Raw genomic sequence first — 22,009 nt, 5'->3', positions numbered from 1 at the left:
GGAAAAGACTATGGGCTTCCATTTTGCTGGATTCATTGTTACTGATGGTATTCAGTTTGGTGGCAGCTTTCATTTTTAATCTTAATAGTTATGAAATATAGCCATACTTTCCTTTCATTGAGCTTCTGGTTATCCATCTGTAAGATAATGCATGGATAATTCCTCTAAATATTTATTTATTTTCAATTATGTTCTTATGCCTATATATAGTTATGTGATTGTATGTGTAGCGGTCCATGGAGTTCAAAGGCATTGGGTACCTGGAGAAGGAGTTACAAGCAGCTAGGAGCCATTGAATGTGAGTGCTGGGAACTGAACTTGGGTTTTCTGCAGAAAGCAGTATCTGTTCATGGCTACTAAACCATTCCTCAAGTTCTAGTAATTTGTTATTACAGCACTAGCTCTATGTTATATATACAAATATTATAAACTTAGAACCAGTGGATTCATGGCTTAAGATACAATCTATGTTAAAATTAACATATATATCTTCACATTCAACAAAGTTCTCATATCAATAATATAAATCTACCTTTTATCTTCTATCTTGCAACAATAACTACAGTCATCAAGTTAGGCACTCCAAAGATTTGATATCTAGCACAAGTATGATTAATGTTCTGGCCACATAGAGATGATTTCTTTAATGTAATGAGTCCCTGTTGAGAGACTTATCATTCGAGCTACTATAATATGCTCTACGCTGGGACTCTGACTCTCACCTCTATCACTCCAATTTTCTTTCCACACATTTATAAAACAAATAATTTTAGAAAACAACATATCCAATACTGCATCAACACTGTTGAAAATCCTTCAATGATTCCCTGCAGTTTTATGAAGAAAAATTTTAATCCCTCCTGTAATATTGGAAGCTATTATATAAATTTGGAAGACATCACAAACATCTTTTTTTTTTTTTTTTTTTTTTTAACCAAAGCTTCTCCTTCTGTGATGTCCTGCCTCCAGATCTCATGGTCTCTTTTTTATCTTGATGACATATCAATATACAAACATTCTATTTCTGCTACAGAAGTCACTGGAGATGATTGCCATTCTCAACAATTTGCTAGCCAAAACTGTTCTACACTAGGGCTATTAAGAACTGGTTCCTATGCCTCTACAACCTCAGCCACTAGAATTGTGTTAAAGAAGACAGGAGGTATAGTGCAAATATTTAGAATCAAGGATATGGTGGTGGGTGGCTCACTAGGTAAGAGGACTTTCTGCACAAGCTTCGGGTCCTGATTTTGAATCTCCATACCATGCTAGTGCAGTTAGTTTTTACGTGTAGCATTATGTGCTTACGAGACTTAAATTAAGAAATATGACAAAAGAGGATGCTGGGAAATTGTTGTAATTAGAGCGGCGGGGCTGTGTCCCCAGCACCCCAGCCGCCTGGCTAGCTTATGCCCCGAAATAACAACACACAAATTGTATTCTTTTAAACACTGCTTGCCCATTATATCTAGCCTCTTCTCAGCTAACTCTCGTACCTGGACTTAGCCCATTTCTAATAATGTGTGTAAACACCCCAAGGTGCGCTTACCGGGAAGATTCTAGCCTGCGTCCATCCTGGGTCAGAGCTTCATCGCGTGTGTCTCTGAGAGGAGCTATGGAGTCTGTCTGAGGAGTCTTACCTCACTTCCTCTTCCTCCCAGCATTCTGTTCTGTTTACTCCTCCCACCTATGTTTTAACCTATCAGGGCAAGCAGTTTCTTTATTACTTAACCAATGAAATCAACAGATTGATATATGACACTCCCACATCAGGAAATTTCTTGAAATCATGAGATTTTCTGAGTTCTTTAGATTATGAACTTCACATGGCTAGAATTGAAGAAAATATCTGAATCAACTTTCATGCTATATGAGTCATATGACCATTGTCTTATGCCACTGAATATCAATACTAACAAGTTTTGATGTAAGGGATTATAGCTCAGCTGGCGTACCTCAGATAGTGGTTGCTCTTTCTTGCTGGTGATGCTTCAGGAACATGAACACACGGAAATAAACTTTTTTGCAGATGCCACAGTTCCAACAGAGCACTGGTCTGATTTTCCGAACATTGACATATTTCATTAACTATGAAACAGTTGAATTTTGAAGACATCTTCATTCGAAAAAGTCAAGGTGCTAATATTCCAAAACCGGGATTACAAGGATTTCCTCCAAGCCCCTAGGAGATAAGACCATATTTACATGGAACTGTGATTTGGCAGGATGCCGAGCTACACTGCAGCAAAGACTCTGTTCACATTTCTTCTTGAAACCATATTTTCTGCGTTGACTAGCTGGCTGTTTTGGATTGCCTCAGGGTGGTAATCGGCGACTGAGCTGTCAGACCAGATGGCATTATTTATTTATTTTATAAAGAAAAGGGAGGGGGGGAAAGGCACGATGCAAATTAGAAAGTCCATATTTAGTCATGGAACAGAAAAATAAAGGAGAAAAAAATTGATTTTAAGAAGTTCCAGATGTTGTGTGTTTTTTATTTGCAAAGCCACCGCTAAAAGGGGAGTGCTGTCACAAACAGAAAGAGGAGAGAAAGAAGGGGTAAGGAAGCACAAAATCCACAGGATGGTATTTAGTTGAATTTGCTTGTTACAGCTTGCATTTATAGAGAATAAGGACGTTTTTCTTTAAAAAAAATGGAGAAAAACTTCGCACCATTTACATATGAATAATTACCTTCGTACTGTGTCTACACGAGGCAAACAGAACGGCTTCAGCTGCTCAAGTTCCACAATGTTGTGTCTTAATCACCGAGCCCACCTTGCTTGTTCCAGGAGCCATCTGCGAGGCTCTATTGTGTTCTGCTGTCTTCAGCTGTTTCCTTTGGTCCAAAGCAGGACTTTAATTAGCATCCATTAACACACTGCCAAGAGCATCTTCCATCAGCCTTTTATATCGCTTTAGATGGAGAAGAAATTATGATTCCTGAAATGAATTGTGTCTTCTCTGTGTGCCAGGATTCTGCAGACATCACAATCTAGCATGCCGAGTCTCTTCTTCGGGTCTCTAAAGCTTTGATTTGTAATTGTCTGAGGGATTGACATACTTGCTGTACTGAACTAATTTAGGGAACAGGGGTTAAACTGCTGTTATTGACATATAGAGTTTCAGTTTTCTGTTCTGTTCCATATCTATATCTACTTGTTTCCTCAGTTGATTATTTTAGAAATATTTTCTTTTATTTATTTATTTATTTATTTATTTATTTATTTATTTATTTATTTATTTATGTGTGTGTATGTGTGTGCATGTGCACATGTGTGCAAGTTCCATGGAGTAGCATATGCTTTTAGCTGCTGAGCCACCTCTGCAATCCCCCTCAATTGGTCCTTGAATGAAAGATTATCAGCCTTCCTAGATACAGTCTTCATATAGTAGGTATCAGACCTGGTGTTTCCAAGAACCCTCTATGGGAACTGATGCCACTATTTTGCCATGCTGAGGACTAAGTATATCTTTCCAGTATGGGTCTTCATAAAGCATCAATGCCAATGTGCTCCCTGGCCTTATGGCCCTGGCAGAATAATTTTCTATTTCTTGATGCAGTTTCTTTGACAGAAAATTGGTACAGACAGTGTTAGGATTATTTTATTTGCCAAATTTGTCAAAAGCAACATGAAAATACCTAACAAATCAGGAAGATAAATTTGTTTTTTTTTGGGGGGGCCTATTTTGGCTATTGCATTTGGAGGACTTATAGCTAAATGTCTGTTTTCTTCTTTCTAGATATCATTCTCTATTGTGTAGTGATAAGCTTCAAGTCTCTTATCATATATAGACATCAAATGCCTACCACAGTGAGTGGAATATGAGGAGCAGCAAGGCAAAGTGGCAGTCTTAAAGTATTGACAGTGGTTGAAAAATTATACAGGAAGTGTTCAGATGCTCAAGGAGTCTGAAAAGTACCCCTACTGAGGTAGTACTTTCTTCCATGTTACTTTAGGAGAAAAAAAAAATGCCTCCACAGCTCTGTGTACAGATCCCTACTACACTGGGTCCTTGGGAAAAAAAAAAACCACAGGAGTGGTGAGTTTAGCAGTCTAATTGACCCTTCATGGAAGGTGACTGAACTTCTGACTGTACTCATGATTTATTCCATAAGGTCGTCAATTTGCACACAACATATTTTTAATTAAGGACAAGGATTCTTAAAAGAAAACAAAATATTTGAGAAGTGGGTAGGTTTGTAGGAAGTAAATACCTCTGTGACAAACACAACAGGAGGAAAAAATAAATATGGCACAGAATTTATAAAGTGAGTACTTTGTGTACTGCACAGTATTTTGATTTATTTTTTTTACATTTGAATACTTATTCCAAGAGTAGAAAAGTTTAAACTAAGAGAAAAAGAATGGGAATGCAAGTGAAACTGAAGCTCTACCCATAAAGACGCATAGAGTGTCATTAAGAGAAATAAATGTTTTAAGCTCTTCACTTGAAAAGGAAATTAGAGAAAATATGATAAAGTCAGCCAGTAAGAAGGTAGCTTTATGTAATAGGGAAATGCAGCAAGCTGCACACAGAATGCTTTTTAAAATTAGGGTTTAACAAGAAAAAATGGAAAGAAAGCAGTCTGGTTAATTAGAGAACGCTAAAGCCGAGGCAAAAATAGTCAAGTTCAAAAGAGGCTTATGCGTGTGGTCCTTGAGGGACCAAACAACCACATGACTGTGGACAGTGAAGAAAGGAGGTTAGAGCATCTAAGGGGTGAGTACAAAGGATGCTGAATGTTGACTCCAGTTCCATTTGCAGAATCATGGTATAACAGGGCGATTTTAAAAATGGATCCGAAGGAAGCTGTTTCTTACCTCAAAAATATGTTAAACTATATGTACCCCAGAAGAGATTTTCTTTTGTTTAGTTTGAATCCAGACTCTGACATCACCGGTGCCTTGTGATCTTGGACACAACTTCAAAACTGCCTGGTGGGTGTTTCTACTCAAGTCAGATAGATTTGAAGCTTACTTCTTAAATTATAATCATAGCCTCTTTCTATTTTTTTTCTTGCTTTACAATTTAATGGCTGTCAAGGCTTGGGTCCCTCATTTCCAATCCTCTCTGGTCCAATGCTCTGGGGTTAGAGTTCTCTGCTAAAACTAACAAATGTGTGGGAGTGGTTCGGATAAGGACTCTTTCACTAGCTGGTGTCTTTGTAGCAATGGCTTTCCCTAGAACTTAGCCAGCACCACCAGGCCTGGCATGTCCTCCATCCTCATGCTCTGCCTCCAAATCCCATCAGCTTCTCGAGGAGGTAGTCAGAGCTTAGTTCTATGACCACGGCATAGTAGAGCCACAGCTGATGTGGGATTCCCTCCTGTATGGTGTGAATATATTTTATTGCCAAAGTATCTTCTTTGGGCCTATGGCAAAGCAGAATAAAGCCAGGTGAGGAATCCAAGCAGTGATATTGAGAGAAAGTAGGTAGAGTCAAAGAATGCTACATAGCTGCAGGGATAAACCACAGTCTTGTGACAATAAACAGAATAACAGAAATGGGGTAATTTAAGATGTAAGCATTAGTTAATAAGAAATCTAAGCTAACAGGCCAAACAATGTCTTAATTAATATAGTTTCCTTATGATTATTTTGGGTCTGGGTGTCCGGGAAATGAACAAGCAGTCTCCGCCTACGCACAGTCATGCATAATCAAATTCTCTCTCACAGCAAACTTTTGGGCATTTCAGACTCTCATAGTAAAGTTTCCCAAGTGGTTCCTAAAACTTGTGGCAAGGCCACTTTTAATGGGTGATAACATTTAAGATGAGAAATGCTACATCATTTCCACTCCCTTATGTGACACCCAAAGCCTTTTTAATTACTCTTTTTAATTAATGTGAATCACCTTGATAAACTCAATATCATCATCATTATCATCATTATTATTGTAGATGGTTGAATCATAGTCATACAGCTTTCAAAATTTATTTTAGTCAAAATATTTAAAAATTGCATATAGATAGGGTGTTGTGCTATATTTTGACTCTTGTATACATTGTGAGATATTCAATATTAAATGTATGTACCCTTTATATAGAAAGAACTTACAGCATCCTTTCTTCTAGGTTTTTAAAATTTGATACCTAAATGCTATCTAGAATGAGTCTACTGTTTGATAAAGAACTAAGGCTAGCTCTCACCTCTCTGTCTCTCTGTAACTTAGCTCATTGATAAGTTTTCTGCCCATCCTCCTCTTCTTTCATTCTCCTACTTCTAAATTGTATTATATTTATTTTTCATAACATGAATGGCAACCTATGCCTTAGGCCCTTAACATGGAGATCTGAAGTCTTATCTATGCTATAGTCAATAGGAGAAATAAAAAAGTACCATTGTTTGCTTATACCATATTTCATTTTTCTATTTATCATTTGAAAAACCTATTCTTTATTCCAATTTTGTCTCTTGAGAACAGCTCTGAAATATGTATGAGAATTCTCCCATTTCATGGCCATGGTGTGTCAATGTCTAGTGCATTGGAGTCCCTGGGTAAGGGTCTCATGTAAATCAGGACACAGGGGAAGCAGACTGTGAACAGCTGCATAACAAGCTTTATTTTGTATGGCCTTTTATACAGACTAAAAAGCATTACTTCAACTCTGAAACCCCCTTTACTCATGTACATGATCATGAGAAACTCTCGCCTCTGCTTGCAAGAAACAATATCTCAATTAATAACAGTAATAAAAATGAAAAGAAGTACATAGAAACAAGGCAAAAAGTATATGGAAGCAAAGCACTCCTTTGTAACTGGGAGAGCGTGAAGAACTGAGCTCAAAGGCCACTTTCTTATCCAGGGTATATATTCTGACAGAAATGGGCAGAGAAAGTTTGCTTTCACTTATTCTTGGTTTGCCAAGCAACCGTTTCCCAACTTTGTCTCATTTGTCCCAGGAGGAGCCTGCACTCTAAGCCAGTTCTGCGTCTCCACATGGGTGCTGTCTTTTCCTTTTGGCTGGCTGGATATGGTGTGGGAGGTCCTTCTGTCTGTGTGTTGCTTTTCTTGGTTAATGAATAAAGAAACTGCCTTGGCCAGTTGATAGGGCAGAAGTTAGGTAGGCAGGGAAGATGGAACTGAATGCTGGGAGGAAGAAGGGCAGAGTCAGAGAGAGACACCATGGATCTACCACCTGAGATAGATGTGCTGGAACTTTGCTGGTAGGCCATGACCTCATGGTGATATACATATTAATATAAATGAGTTAAATTAAGATGTAAGAGTTAACCAATAAGAAGCTAGAGCTAATAGGCCAAGCAATGATTTAATTAATACAGTTTCTTTATGATTATTTTGGTTCTGGGCTACTAAGACGAACAAGCAGCTCCTTGCAACATGGATGATATAATAGTTTCAGTTAATTTTTTTTTGAGGAATACCCATAGTTTCCCATAATAGCTGTGTTAATTTATATTCATTCCAGGACTATAACAGTTTTTTTTTTCATTTATCTATGTGCTTACCAGTGACTGGAATCTTTTCTATTCTTGATATACTCATAAGAAAAAGGTGATGGGGACATCTTCATGGATACCTGGGAACCCCTCTAGAGTCCAGTCTATTGCCAACCCTAAAATGGCTCCCTTAATTAAGATATATACTTCCCTGCTCCCATATCCACTCTTCCTCTATCGCAGCTGTCCCTTTTCCCCAAACTCTCCTCATTCTCCCCCTCTCACTTCTCTCTCCTTATCTTCCCTTACTCCCACCTCACCCCCACCCCAAGCTCTCATTTTTTGCCTGGCAATCTTGTCTACTTCCAATATTCAGGAGGATAACTGTATGTTTTTCTTTGGGTTCACCTTCTTATTTAGCTTCTCTAGGATCATGAATTATAGGCTCAATATCCTTTATTTATGGCTAGAATACACTAATGAGTGAGTACATACCATATTCATCTTTTTGGGTCTGGCCTTCTTCACTCAGGATAGTGTTTTCTATTTCCATCCATTTACATGCAAAATTCAAGATGTCATTGTTTTTTTACCACTGAGTAGTACTCTACTTTCTTTATCCATTCTTCCATTGAAGGGCATCTAGGCTGCTTCCAGGTTCTGGCTATTGCAAACAATGCTGCTATGAACATAGTTGAACAAATGCTTTTGTAGTATGATAGGACAACTCTTGGGTATATTCCTTGAGGAGCTGAGGAGAGAGTGCCTGAACTGGCCCTATCCTATAGCCACACTGATGAATATCTTGCATATTACCATAGAACCTTCATCTGGCGATGGATGTAGATAGAGATAGAGACTCACAATGAGTAACTGGACTGAGCTCCCAAGGTCCAAATGAGGAGCAGAAGGAGAGAGAACATGAGCAAGCAAGTCAGGACCGTGACATGAATTATAGGCTCAATGTTCTTTATTTATGGCTAGAGGGGTGTGCCCACCCACTGTGACAGTGGGGCTGATCTAATGGGAACTCACCAAGGCCAGCTGGACTGGGACTGATGTAGCATGTGATCAAACTAGACTCTCTGAATGTGGATGACAAGGAGGGCTGACTGAGCATCCAAGAACAATGGCACTGGGTTTTGATTCTACTGCATGTACTGACTTTGTGGGAACCTAGTCTGTCTGGATGCTCACCTTCCTAGACCTGGATGGAGGGGGGAGGACCTTGGACTTCCCACAGGGCAGGGAACCGTGACTGCTCTTTGGACTGGAGAGGAAGGAAGAGGGGAAATGGGGGGAGGGGGAGTGAAATGGAAAAAGGGGAGGAGGTGAAAATTTCTAATAGAAATAATAATAATAATAATAGAAAAAAGAAAAAGGTGATGGTCATTTGCTTTTCCCTTATATGTTTATTTTCTCCAATTCTGCTCAGATTTCTCTCATATGAGTATGTGTGTGTGTGTCTGTGTATGTGTGTGTATGTGCATGAATATGTGTATATATATATATGCAAGAGTTTGATAACAGGAGCTGTCTTCAATAATTCTTCATTTATTCCGAGATGGTCTCTCTTTGATCCAGGAGCTTTGTGTTTGACCATCAAAACCCAGGACTCTTCCTGTCTCTGCCTGACCAGTGCTGCAATTTCAGGCTCACAGGACTCTGCCAGACTTTTCTCACTGTGGTGCTAGGTTGTCGGGGTTTTTGTCCTGCCTGGTTCTCATAGTCATTAAGTGCCGAAGAAACTACACAGAGGTCTACATTAGTTATAAACTGATGGACCCAGTAGCTCAGACTTCTCATGAACTCTTATAACCCACCCATTATTCTCACCCATTATTCTTATCTATGTTAGCCACGTGGCTCGTTACCTTATTTGGCGAGGCATTCACATCTTGCTTCTTCTGTAGCTGGGTCAGGACTGCAGATTTGGACTTCCTTCTTCCTAGAAGTCTCCTATTCTCATTGACCCACCTCTACTTCCTGTCTGGTTGTCCCGCCTATATTTCCTGCCTGGCTACTGACCAATCAGCATTTTTTAAAAATATAATTTACAGAATAGAGATCATTGTCCAACACCAGTGATGGGGAACAAACTCAGGTTCTCCTGCTTGCACACAAAGTACTTTACCTCCTGAGACATCACCCAAGCCCTCTGTTCTGATTGCTCTCCTAGATTCCCATAGCTCTTCTATCCTATAATTTAATTGCCTTACTGTGATTATTAAGCATCGATTAAGTCTTCAGAGCAAAACCCTATGGAGTATTTGGGTACTGACCAAGCCTTTTTATAGAAAATATGTCTTCAGATATGGCTTCTCATGAATCTGCTTTGATTTCTGTATCTTCTTTTATTTTTTGCAGAAGTATAAATTAAGTAAAAGTAGTGAGTAGCCATGCTGTGAATGTGGATGCATATATCGCTACCTGTTGCCTACCTTCTCCACTACAGTATATAATACATCCTGAAAGTATCTCCAAACAGCCTTTACAGTATCATATTTAAGCAGGAGCAGCTTCCCTTTGAGCACCCTGTTTGCTTGCTTGTTTTTTTTTCAACTTATGTATTTTTAACTTTATGAAAATCCAAAGGCATTTCTTGGTAACTTAACACTCTCAACTGGGAAAAAAATAGATTTATCATCATACAATGCTGTTTCCCACAGACTTCATATCTTCAAATAAGCGTGGCAAGGACACAGCTTGCCTCCAAAATCAAAGCAATAGAAAAAAAGGAAAAAGAAGCATTTCTGCTGCCGATGTTTAATGGGCTGTTTTAAGAGGTTATACCTTGAATCAAAGAACAATGAAAATAGATCCAACCAAACCCATTTAAATATCAATTCAGATAATAATCAGATAGAAAAACAGAGAAAATTTTCAGTGCCTGGTTAAAAAAATAAACATTTAAGGCTTTGTTTTTGTGTGCCTAGAAAAAAGTTCAAGTGCAACAAAAATATTAGCTTAATAACTGGTCTGGGTGTACCTCAAACCTGAGACATCATGCACAGGAGTGTGGGTGTTTGAATGCAATTGGCTCCCACAATCCCATAGGGAGTGATACTATTGGGGAGTGTGGCCTTGTTGGAGTAGGTGGTCCTGCTGGAGCAAGTGTGTCATGGTAGAGGATACCTGTGAGGTCTCATATTTGCTCAAGTTACTGTCCAGTGTCTCAGAACATTTCCTGTTGCTTGCAAGTCAAAATGTAGGACACTGAGTTACTTCACCAGCATAATGTCTACCTGCATGCCACCATGTTGCACCATGATGCTAACAGAGTAAGCCTCTGGAAATATAAGCCACCCCAATCAAATGTTTTTCCATTATGAAGGTTGCTGTGGTCATGGTGTCTCTGCACAGCAATAGAAACCCTGAGGCAGATAATGTCTTTATTCTTCCATAGAAGCACTATGAGGAAAGACCACCTCTGCAACTGACAGCTTAATTCTAATATCCCCATGGAAATTGTTAGTTAATGTGTTAGCCCATATGCTTAGTGAGCATTCCCTTACAACTGTGCTTGAAATAATTTTTTATACCTCGGATGATATGTCTAATCCCAACATAATATCAGCACTTGATAACCCATTCAATTTCCTAAACCAGCATATCTCAAATTGAACATGTGCTTTCTTTACAGTAGCACTGGAGTGGCTTCTTCACATTGTTTTGTTAGTGGTTTGCAGCAAGGATCACTGAAGAATCATTTAGAATATCCCAGTTGATCCTCTTGTTTCCAGAATCTGAGAATGTGATATATTCATCATTTCTACAGGTAGCCTAGGGCATGTTTAGTGCTTAACAAACTTTACTTCATTATTTTTGAGTGCTAAAACCTAGGATTAATTCCTAATAGTTACAATTCCATACACCCCCCCCAAAATGTTCATAGTCATTGATTCAATTTGTCCTGTTTTTATAATTTATTTATTTAATTTACATCCTATGATAGCTTCCTCACCCACCTTCCCTCATATTACCTACCCCAATCTCCTCTCTGCTCCCTTCCCCTAATTTACTTTCCCCTGTTCCGGTTCAGAAATGGACAGATCTCCCATGGATACCAAAAAAACATGGCATTTGAAGTTATAGTATGATCAAGCACCTCTCCCTTATACTAAAGCTAGGCAACGCAATTCAGTATGGCAAATAGGTTCCCAAGAGTCAATCAAAGCATGAGAGACAGACCCTGTTCCAAACATTATTATTTAATGACTTTAGATGCCTTTGATATAATTATTTTATTTCACAAGTCATAACATAATATACTATAGAAGAAACACAAAGAATAGAGTCTTTATAGATTACTCCCTTTGTTTGTCTGGTTAGTAAAATAGTTTTACTGTAAGAAGAACAATTTTTATAATAAAATAAAGCATTTTTTAAATTTTTTTAGAGAGTGAATTCAGTCTGTTACTATGTTGCCAGATAGTAAGGACACTATCAGGTGTAAAATTTGACTATCATTAATCCTGTCTGTGATAAGAACTTTTAATGCATCATAACATTTTGTCATTTGTAAAATGAGAATGGTGTTATTTAGATCATCATGACCTCCCTGAGTTATGCTACTGCTATATTCTGTGTGTACCTTTCAGATTTTCTGTGTTGCAAACTTAATCCTCATATAATGATACTGAGAGGTAGGGTTTTTAGGAGGAATTAATTCCTCAGGGCTCTGTTCTCATAAAAGTAGGAACACTATTATTACAAGAGTTAGCTATGATCAAATCAGATTTCTATGTGGATGAGGTTGATTCTTTATTTTATTTGGTATATGTGCCTTTTTGGCTTTCTGTATTCCCCCATGCCATGATACTGAGAGACCATGCTCAACACATGTGCTTCATTTGCCTTTCTAGTCTAAAATAAGGTAAGAAATGAATTGGTATTCTATAGATTATCCATTCACTGGTATCCTGGTATAGCAGCACCAAATGTAACTAATATAGCTACTCACTTCTAGAGAGGTAAGCAATGGAGTTCACCTGTATTAGAACGATATGGGGAGTATGTGATGACTCCTGCTCTTCCTATTAATACTCTTTCATCTACTCCTGTGTCTTTCATCACTGCCTTTAATAATCTTGCAAAGTTTCTCCAAGCTTTTGACATGTCATCTTTCACCTATAACTAAATTTATGAAAAGTATGCAAGGCTTCTACTCACCAAGTCTTTTTATAGCAGGTGACTGATCCAACACATGTGGGAATTGAAATTCTAGCTCATGAGAAAGATCCAGCTTTGCAAATTTTAACCAAAGAAATTTAGTATTCAGGTCAATATATTGTACTTCAAAAATAAAAGCAGAAAACTCAAAACCTCATTTAATATTAATTTTTACAAGGTCAAATTATGCAGCAAATAATTAAGTTTAGATTGATTTCCAATTTTTATTTAAAAATCAAAAAGCAAGGAAATGCATTTCCTAAAGGAAAATGACTGCAGAGGTTTCTAAATTTGAAGGAATGAAGCAACAGAGGGTATAGAAAGTGCAGATATAAAGTGGTGTCCATGCCATCTTAAGAAAGCTCATGAGAACTACGTGTCTGAAAACACAAATGCGTCAAGTACTAGTGTTGATCTTTTTTCTTTTCTCTTTTAATTCTTCAGCATTATCTCACCTGCACACCTATATCCCAAGTAACATTAAATACTTCTATAATTAAATGTACTCATTCTTTTAATTATTCTATGATCACTTGTCATTTGCTCCTACTCAGCACTATGGGACAGTCACGAGCTGGGAACTAACTTGGAGACTTAAAAACACATGTACACACAGACAGATAGAGACACAGAGACACAGATCATCCTTGATGCAAGAGTGCCAAGAATGCCGACTTTATTATGGTCGGGGCAGCTTATACAGGGCTCTTGTCATGCCCCAGCTCTTGGCATCTTTCAGCTGTAGACTCATCAGACAGAACCCACTTTCCTGTAATCAGGACCTTGTGCTCAGAGTAGCCGCAGGCTGCTCAGAGAAGAGGAAAACAAGTTGTTTACAAGAAATTCAGGGTCTGGTGGTCTGCAGTCCCCAACACCTTTCCAAGGACACACTGCTGTAGGTGGCACCATTCTCTAGACACAGCATCCTGACCTCTATGAGTGGAGAAATCTAACTGAACCCATGAATATAAGTAAGGATACATGTACTCATTTCTCTTTGCGATTGACTGAAGATATGTTGTCAATAGTTGGTTGAAGTTGCTGCCTTGACTCTCTCAGAATTATGGACTATAACCAGGAAGGGTAAAATTATATAAGCATCTTCTTCTGCTGAGTTATCTTTTTGGCAGAGGACTTAGGCAATTTATCACAGTAAATAAATTAAACTAGAACAAGATGTTTATCACCATTAGCATCTCAATTAATAAAAGTCCTGTCCTCCTCAGATAGCTTCATTAACCCATTTTGCAGGTATTTTAGCAGAGGCAGGCCTCCTCCATAACTTATTCATGATTTCAATGACACTCATATGTGTGTCTATGAAAATTCCATTTATTTTTTCCTCCCTAAAGGTTAAAAAATATTTGCTCTTCATCGTGTCCTCAAAATTGAGGCATATTCCTGGCACTTTGTACTTTTATTCCATTAGAAGTTAAAAAATAAAATTGGATAGTTTTTATAAGCAACAGAATTTGAAGCAGGATCTTCTCCAAAATATCATCTTTGTAATAATTCACCTTATATGCCACTGGAATAAAAAGAATTATATTTAGCAGAGAAACTTCCAACAAGCAAAATCACATATTTTCTATTCCTGTTTTCCAATTCATATGCTCTATAATTCCCTTAACTTCATATCACAATTTATTCAGCTTATGATCTGAGAATAGTCTACATGTTAAAAATAATATTAAACATAAAGTTGCAACAATGACTAGAAATAGCTGCCCTTTTAAGAGGGGATGAAATTATGCATGATTATAGTGTTAATGAAAACCTCTCCCACGGACTCCACATTTTAATACTTGGTTCCCAATTGGTGGAGCAGTTGAGGTGGCCTAGGAAATGTGGCCTTGCTGGAGGAAGTACAGAAGTGAGTGTAGGCTTTGAGTTTTCTAAATCCATTTCCAGTTTATCATTTCTGCCTCCTTTTATTGTTCAATATGTGAAGTCTCAGTCTCTCAGTTTAATGCTCCAGACATGCTTACCAGGATGGTGACAGATTTGTATCCCTCTGCAACCATAATATAAAATAAACTCTTCCTTCTATAAGTTGCCATAGTTATGGTGTTTTATCAAACAATTGAAAACAAAATAATATAACCATGGTAAATAAACAAATCTGGAATTAAAGAAGGAAGCCTCTGTTTGTGTTAACTTGTGATTGAAAGAAGAGGCAATTTAAAAGAGATTAATACTAAAAGACTTTTGAGAAGTCCTATGGAAACCTACTACTGCAGAAGTTTTCTAAAATACATACTTTTATGAAAAATTGAGGACAGCTGTTACCATATAATGAGAGTGAGAAAGACTCAACATGAAATCTTATGCAAACAAGTACAACTGTTAATTCTAGGTATGGGTTACATATTGTTGCCAGAGGTGTACCACAGATTCCAACCAACATTACAGAATGTTGGCAATCATATTGATTGCTGTCTATAACCTGATGGTAAGGTCCGATTGCTGAAAACACTACTTCAGTACATCATCAAACATGGAGAATTTAGCGTGTGTTCATTAGAAGCCTCACCCACACAGATCAGTCTTCATAGCACTAGAAGGACTGTGCTCCTGAAATGATCAATATAGCGTCCTTTCAGGCAATACACTGGTACAATAGTTACATTAATGTTGTGGGAATAATCAAGCAATTTTAAAAATTAGATTTAAGACTCACTTGATGAAATGGAACCCAAAATTAATATTACTAAAGTTGCCAAGTGATGTGGGAGTGTCATATATCAATCTGTTGATTTCATTGGTTAAGTTATAATAAACCAACTGCTTGGCCTCAGCTTAGAACATAGATGGGAGGAGTAAACAGAATAGAATTCTGGGCGGAAGAGGAAGTGAGGTCAGACTCTGCTCTGCTCCCAGAGAGACCCGACAGCTCTGCTGGAGCAGAGACGCCATGCTCAGCTCTCCCAGGCAGCTGCAACCCACGATGGACTTAGGCTAGAATCTTCCCGGTAAGCGCACCTTGGGGTGCTTACACACATCATTAGAAATGGGCTAGTCCAGATGCGAGAATTGGCCTGTAAGGGCTAGAGCTCATGGGCCAAGCAGTTCTTAAATGAATACAGTTTGCGTGTTGTTATTTCGGGCATGAGCTAGCCAAGCGGCCGGGGTGTTGGGGACGCAGCCCCGCCGCTCATATTACAACAGCCAAGAAACTGAGACTTGACAAGTCTTGGACTGTATGGAAAAATCTGCTACTCCTATCACACTGCTAAATGAAATGACATTAAAATGACCCTAAAGGCTTATTTCCATGCTGTGGTGGTTTAGATGAAAATGGTTCCCATAGGTTCGTAGGAAGTGGCACTATTAGGAGGTGTGGCCTTTTAAGAGGAAGTGTGTTGCTGGGGATCAGCTTTGAGGTTTCAGATGCTCAAATCAGGCCCAGCATCACTAGTTCTTCTTGTTAGCTTCTGATTTCAGTGTAGAACTCTCAGCTACGTCTCCAGCACCGTGTCTGCCTGCATGCCACCAGGCCCCCTACCATGATGACAGTGGACTAAACCTCTGAACTGTGAGCCAGCCCCCTTTAAATGCTTTACTTTATAAGAGTTGCCATGGTCATGGTGTCTCTCACCCTAAGTAAGACATATACCCATAGCATCAAACTCTCATCAGAGAACCTGCCATTTTCAGAATATGTAATTAACACAGAAACCCACAACAGAATAATCTTCAGAAAGTAAAGACTTTGGAGCACACAGCTTTAAATGGGTTGTCTTTATCAAACTTCTCCTAAGTCTCCTAAATCTATGACAAAGAAGAGACAAAAAGGTTTTAAGAGTTGGAGATGGTGGATAACTCCAAAGAGAAAGAATTTTTCAAACATGTTAGGTCTAGTGAACACATGGATTCGCAAGGACTGTGACAACAATTTCAAGACCTGTAAAGGTTCAAGCCAGACAAAATCCCAGCAACAAGAAGAGGAAGTAGACACAAATTCTCAGCCCGAACAAAGAAGCTATATGCAATTTATACTTGCTCCAAAAAGAAAATTAATTTTTCTCTAATCGAGCAGCACTGGGTATATCCTCCAGAGTCCAGAACATGCCCCATTAACCAGCAGTAGATAAGCAAAACAAAATGGACTTTATGTTTTTATATGTGCTTTTTGTTGCTATTATTGTTGTTTTTGGGGGCGGTGTCTGGTTTTGTTGTATTTATCTTTGCTTATTTTTTCAAGAGAGAAAGAACATGAAGTTGGCAGGTAAAAAAGGAGACCCTAGAAGGAATTGGAAGAGGTAAAACAATAGGTTTCCAACATATCATATGAAAAAATAAATTCAATAAATACAAAAGGAGAAAATGGTGTTAGTTAAAGAAGAAATAGAGCATTCTATAGTAGAAGTAAAAGAAACCATGCCATGAAAGTCTGTTTTCCCTGTGGACAGCCAGGGCAGGTCATCCAGAAGACCACAAGCTGTCTGAACACTTTCAGCTAGAAGCAATTCAGAGACTGTTAGCAAATGGCTCTTTATAACAAAGAAGCCTATCAAGTATGACAACATTCAGTCCTGACTTTTAAAACACAATGAACTATTTGACCACACCCTATCACTATGTACTTGTGACTCCCTGTGTCTGTTTTCTTTAAAATGTACAGTTCATGGAGATAGTTCTTTCAATAATCCAAAGAGCAACGATTAAAGCAAAATTACTCTTGTTCATGTCAAATTGCAGGAGGAATACACAACCATCTCACTAATCAGTCTTCACTTACATTGCTCCAACTTGGGTGAGATGTGCCACTGGGAAGCCATGAGAAGCCCCGAAAGACGTGCATATAAAGGTCTTATCTCCAAAGTGTAAGAAGCAATGGCATTTTTATGGACACCATCATATACTACAGGTCAGAGCCATGGATTTTTTTTCCCCTTGATTAAATTAATCTCTCTTTGGGTAAGAGACTCATTGTCCCTTTGGGTCCTAGAAAAAATGTTAAGTATATGGTATGTTATTATTCTTTTAGAAAGATAAAGAGTGTGGGGACAAACAGGGCAAAGAGAAGGACATGAAGAGAGCATGGATTTTATGTAGAAAAAAAGAAACTCAAAACAGGACAAATGTTTAATGTCTTATTCTAAAATAAAACTACAGACTGAGACATATTTAGCCCTTTTGACGGCATGAGGCCAATCGGATCCATTTTCTCAAGCTTGCTAAAATATTTGTGTTGCTTGCTGGCTTTTTTTCTTTTAATTGCTAATGTTAATTTGTTCATTAGCAGCTGTTTTCTCATTTTAGGACAGGAGGCAAAAAAAAAAGGAACAAAGAAAGCAAATGGCAACAATCTTTGTAATGCTGCAAATGTGTGGGCTGATATTTCGAGAGATCCACAGGCCTCGTGGGGCATAGGTGCACACCAGACACTCAGTGGCAGTGCCTACTATTGCTTATGTAATTTATATTCCTGTTTTATATGTTTATGTAGTGTGTATTTAAGTGACCATGTTTGTGTATGTAGAAGAAGACTGTGGACATGAGGTGGGCATTTTCCTCAGTCCCTCTCTACCTTTTTATTTTATTTTTGAGTCATGATCTCTGGGTGAATGTGAGGCTTGTTGATTGGGCTAGAATGACTGGAAAGAAAGCTGTTGGATTCTTCCTGTGCCTACCTCCTCAGAGTTGGAATTATAGACAGAATTTTTCTGCTGGAGTGCTGGGGACATGAACTCAGAGACCCATACTTGAAAATCAAGCACTGTATCAATAAGCCCCTCTCACCAGACCTGTTAACTCCCTTAAAACTGAGTTGGAGAAGTTCTTAAACACTCTGTAGTATTATAATAACTGATCCTTCTCTTGAAATTTTGAGTAATTTTTATTTCTGAATCAAGGCATTAGAAGCTCCAAAATTTTACATTCTGATGAAATCCAAGCAGATTAGATAGGATTTGTACCTCACTATTTCAGTTAAGACACATTTTCTTGCCAAACGTTGTACGATCCTGCCTTCCCACATGATTAACTGTAAAAGTTTGCCATAGATACTGAGATGTTAATCCCAGTGTGTCTTCAACATTGCATCCATTGGAAAGTGGGGCTACCAACTCAAAATCTATATGTTTTTCTTTCTTTTTCTTCTTTTTTCTTTTTTCTCAGATTATCCAGTACACTGTCAGATAAAAACCATAGATAATTGCACCTTACTTTATATCTTATCTCTTGTCACAAAGTATGCCAGATATAGGGTTTTCATAGATTTAACTTATCAGATTCAAGAGTTTTCTGTCTCTTATGTGTATAGAGAAATACTATGGTGGATGAGTATTAAATTCTTATGACAAATATGTAATAAAAGTATAAATACATTATTCTTTTAAAATAACAAAGTGTGTTGGTTTTCAAGAAGCAAGTCAACCTTCCATTATTGTGAAAAAATACACTGTGTTTGATGACAAAGTAACCATGCTATATAATGCAAGATAAAATTATATATATATATGTAAGTATATATGTAAGGTATAATTATATATCTTATAACCTTGTTAGATAATACAAGATATATTCAGTGCAATGTATTCAGTGTAATATTGGTAATGATATTGTGTTTTGATGAGCAACATTCATCAACAAAATCTTCCCTGCTTATTTCTTCACTGATTTTATTATTCATATAATAATGGCTTACTAGAAAATTATGCTCTCTAAATGAACATGCTTCTTCCAATTTTCTTTTTATCTGTTATTTTTCTATTAACACTTTTTAAAAGTTAACATTTAATAATTGATTGCATGTGTGTGTGTGTGTGTGTGTGTGTGTGTGCATGTAAGGGAGCACCCAGGACTGGCATGGCACAGGAGTGAAGGTTAAAGACAACTCTTAAATTGTTTTTCTCCTTTCTCCATGTGGGCTCCAGGAATTGAATCTAGTTCTTAGGCATGGCAACATATATCCTCATTCTTTTAGCCCTTGTTTTATTTTTTATTTTTGGAAAGGTGTGCAGATCTGCATGTTTCGTCCTTAAATGTTTAACGAAGCTGTCCAGAAAGGCATTCTCTGAGTATTAATTGAATATAAGACTGATAGTACGGCTGCAAGGAGATTACTCTGCAATAGAGGGGACATTTATTAGAGCTTATATCTACTGTAGGAATATAATCAGTTCACCACAGTGGATAGCCCATAGGCTTTAAGTTCATGGAAGGGAGGGAGGCTCTTCACAGAGCTCCCTGATAAAGAAGAAGAAAACAATTGTTGCTATCGCATGTCCTTGGACCTGAACACAGCAAAGGATCAAAATAGGAAAGCACAGAATGACTGTTAAGGCATATTAGGAGTCTTTTTTTTTTTCAACTGGATGGAAGTAAGTGATATTCTGAAATAGCCCACAATATTCTTGGGGCAATAAATTCATAGCAGTGCATACTTCATTTCTTATCACCTAAAAATATTTGGCAATGAACACCCATAGGTCATAAGTTCAAATAATATGTAATTATTGAATTTCATGTTGGTTGTATTGAGTTATCTGTGTTATTTTCTTTGAAATTTTCATCTTTTCTGGCATCTTGAATTTACTTTAGATAATCAATATAACTGATTCGGACCTAAAATAGAGGACTCTGACAATAGCTTCCAATCCAGTGTGACTCTGAATATCTAGAGAACATTGTCAAAGCAGAAGAAAACAGCATTAGTCTCTAACACTGATAGCACTTCTCTAGCTTCTCTTTTTATTACTAAAATCTCTACTGCTAGGAAAACCCAAGTGTGTATTCCATAAACATAAGGACACATAGTAAGTTTTGTTCTGTAGATTGTTCTGTGTCCTTGCTGCAAATAACTCGCAGTTCTCTTAGGAGTTAAATGTTGTCTGAGGTTTTCCCACCCAGTTCTTGCTCTGCCCAGCTCCTTCAATTGTTAAGTCCCAAAGAAATTACACATAGGTCTACATTAATAATAAACTGATTGGCCCATTAGCTCAGGCTTCTTATTAACTTGTATAACTTATATTAATACATTATTCTAGTATATGTTAGCTACATGGCTCTGTATCTTTCTCAGCAGGCAGATCACATCTCCCTTCTTCTGTGTCTGGGCAGGATTGCAGAGGGAGCTTCCCTCTTCCCAGAATTCTCCTGTTCTCATTGCCCTGCCTCTACTTCCTGTCTGGTTTTCCCACCCATACTTCCCGCCTGGCTACTGACCAATCAGCAATTATTTAAAACATAATTGACAGAATATAGACAATTGTCCTGCACCACCTAAATATTCTATATCATCTTATAAATCTGTCCTGTTCTTATAGCAACATGAGAATCTTTCTTACATTGCTCAGTTTGTTTTGTGTAACTCTGTTAAGTTCCTTTTGTTTTCTATTTAACCTCTGTTTTAAAGTTTCTTTTGGTACAGAGTTGAGGCAATGTCCTTGAAACTCTGAGCTGATGCTCATGCATATTTAGTGGCACACTATTGAACAGAGTTATGCTCTATCAACAGCAATGGGTAGAGAAATAGAATATGATGCCTTTGTGGAAAAAATGAGAAAATCGAGAATTTTATTATACAGGGATTAAAATATTTGAGCCAGTAATTCCATGGGAAAGGAAGATTATGGTGCCTTGAGAGTATAAATAGAATTTAGTTTCCTCAGATCTCTGGGGTTTTTTTTCTACCATTTAATGAATGGATCCTCAAATAAGCTTTTGTTCTCAATGAAAGTGGGGAAAAAACTTTATTTCCTACGGAAGTTTATTTTATTTAGCATGATAAGGAGGTTGTGCTGTTGTCTGGAGACAGTTTTAGGAATAAATGGACCTGAAGGTTCAGGATGCGAGGTATTCTAGTGGAACAGTGTGTGGAAGGACAGATACTTCCCTAACAACATCTATAATCAACATGTCTGAGGGAGCTGTTGATAGCATTCCCCAAAGTATATAACAATACCATTCACTGAGTCCTGAATTTTAATTCTCTGAGAACATGACACATATTGTATTTCAGGAATGAAATTGCCTTACTGACAATGAAACCTAAAGCAAGTAGTGTTTGAGAAATATCTTTATTATTCCTCTTGGTTCTCTTTGCCCTGTTCGTCTTCTTACTGGGTCTTCTTGGCTGCCTCTCTCCTTTCTCCTCTTTCCATCTCACACGGTCTCTCCCCTTTTGGCCCCATTCTGTCTACTAGCCATGTTCAGTGCATTATGTTCTTTCCCTGCTCTGAACTCTTCCAGGTGACTCTGACCGCACTCCCCCTCATATCTGTAATAAAACACTTCTCTTCGACCAAAACATATAAAGAAATATCATTGTTAAGATATGAATCCAAATCTTCTTTATTGTATTGTTACTTTTCATGGTTTTACTTAAGAGACACTTTGATAATCACCTATAAAATCAGATATCATTGTACAAACTCTGTTTTCCTATTTCAATTCAGCAAATGCTCCAGGAGAGCCCTACTTG

General features: G+C 37.8%; 1 pseudogene; it reads right to left on the bottom strand.

The window, feature by feature from the left end:
- Positions 1-5,060: 5,060 nt before the first annotated feature.
- LOC126503485 (bolA-like protein 2) overlaps positions 5,061-22,009 on the bottom strand; it is a 128,137-nt pseudogene continuing 111,188 nt past the window's right edge.

This window comes from Alexandromys fortis, unplaced genomic scaffold, assembly GCF_014885135.2.
Source record: "Alexandromys fortis isolate MF-2015 unplaced genomic scaffold, M_Fortis_MF-2015_v1.1 scaffold_2_1_26212458, whole genome shotgun sequence".
In the NCBI taxonomy this organism is placed as follows: domain Eukaryota; kingdom Metazoa; phylum Chordata; class Mammalia; order Rodentia; family Cricetidae; genus Alexandromys; species Alexandromys fortis.
The sequence above is the reverse complement of the archived record's forward strand: the minus strand, read 5'-3'. Positions and strand labels throughout refer to the sequence as shown.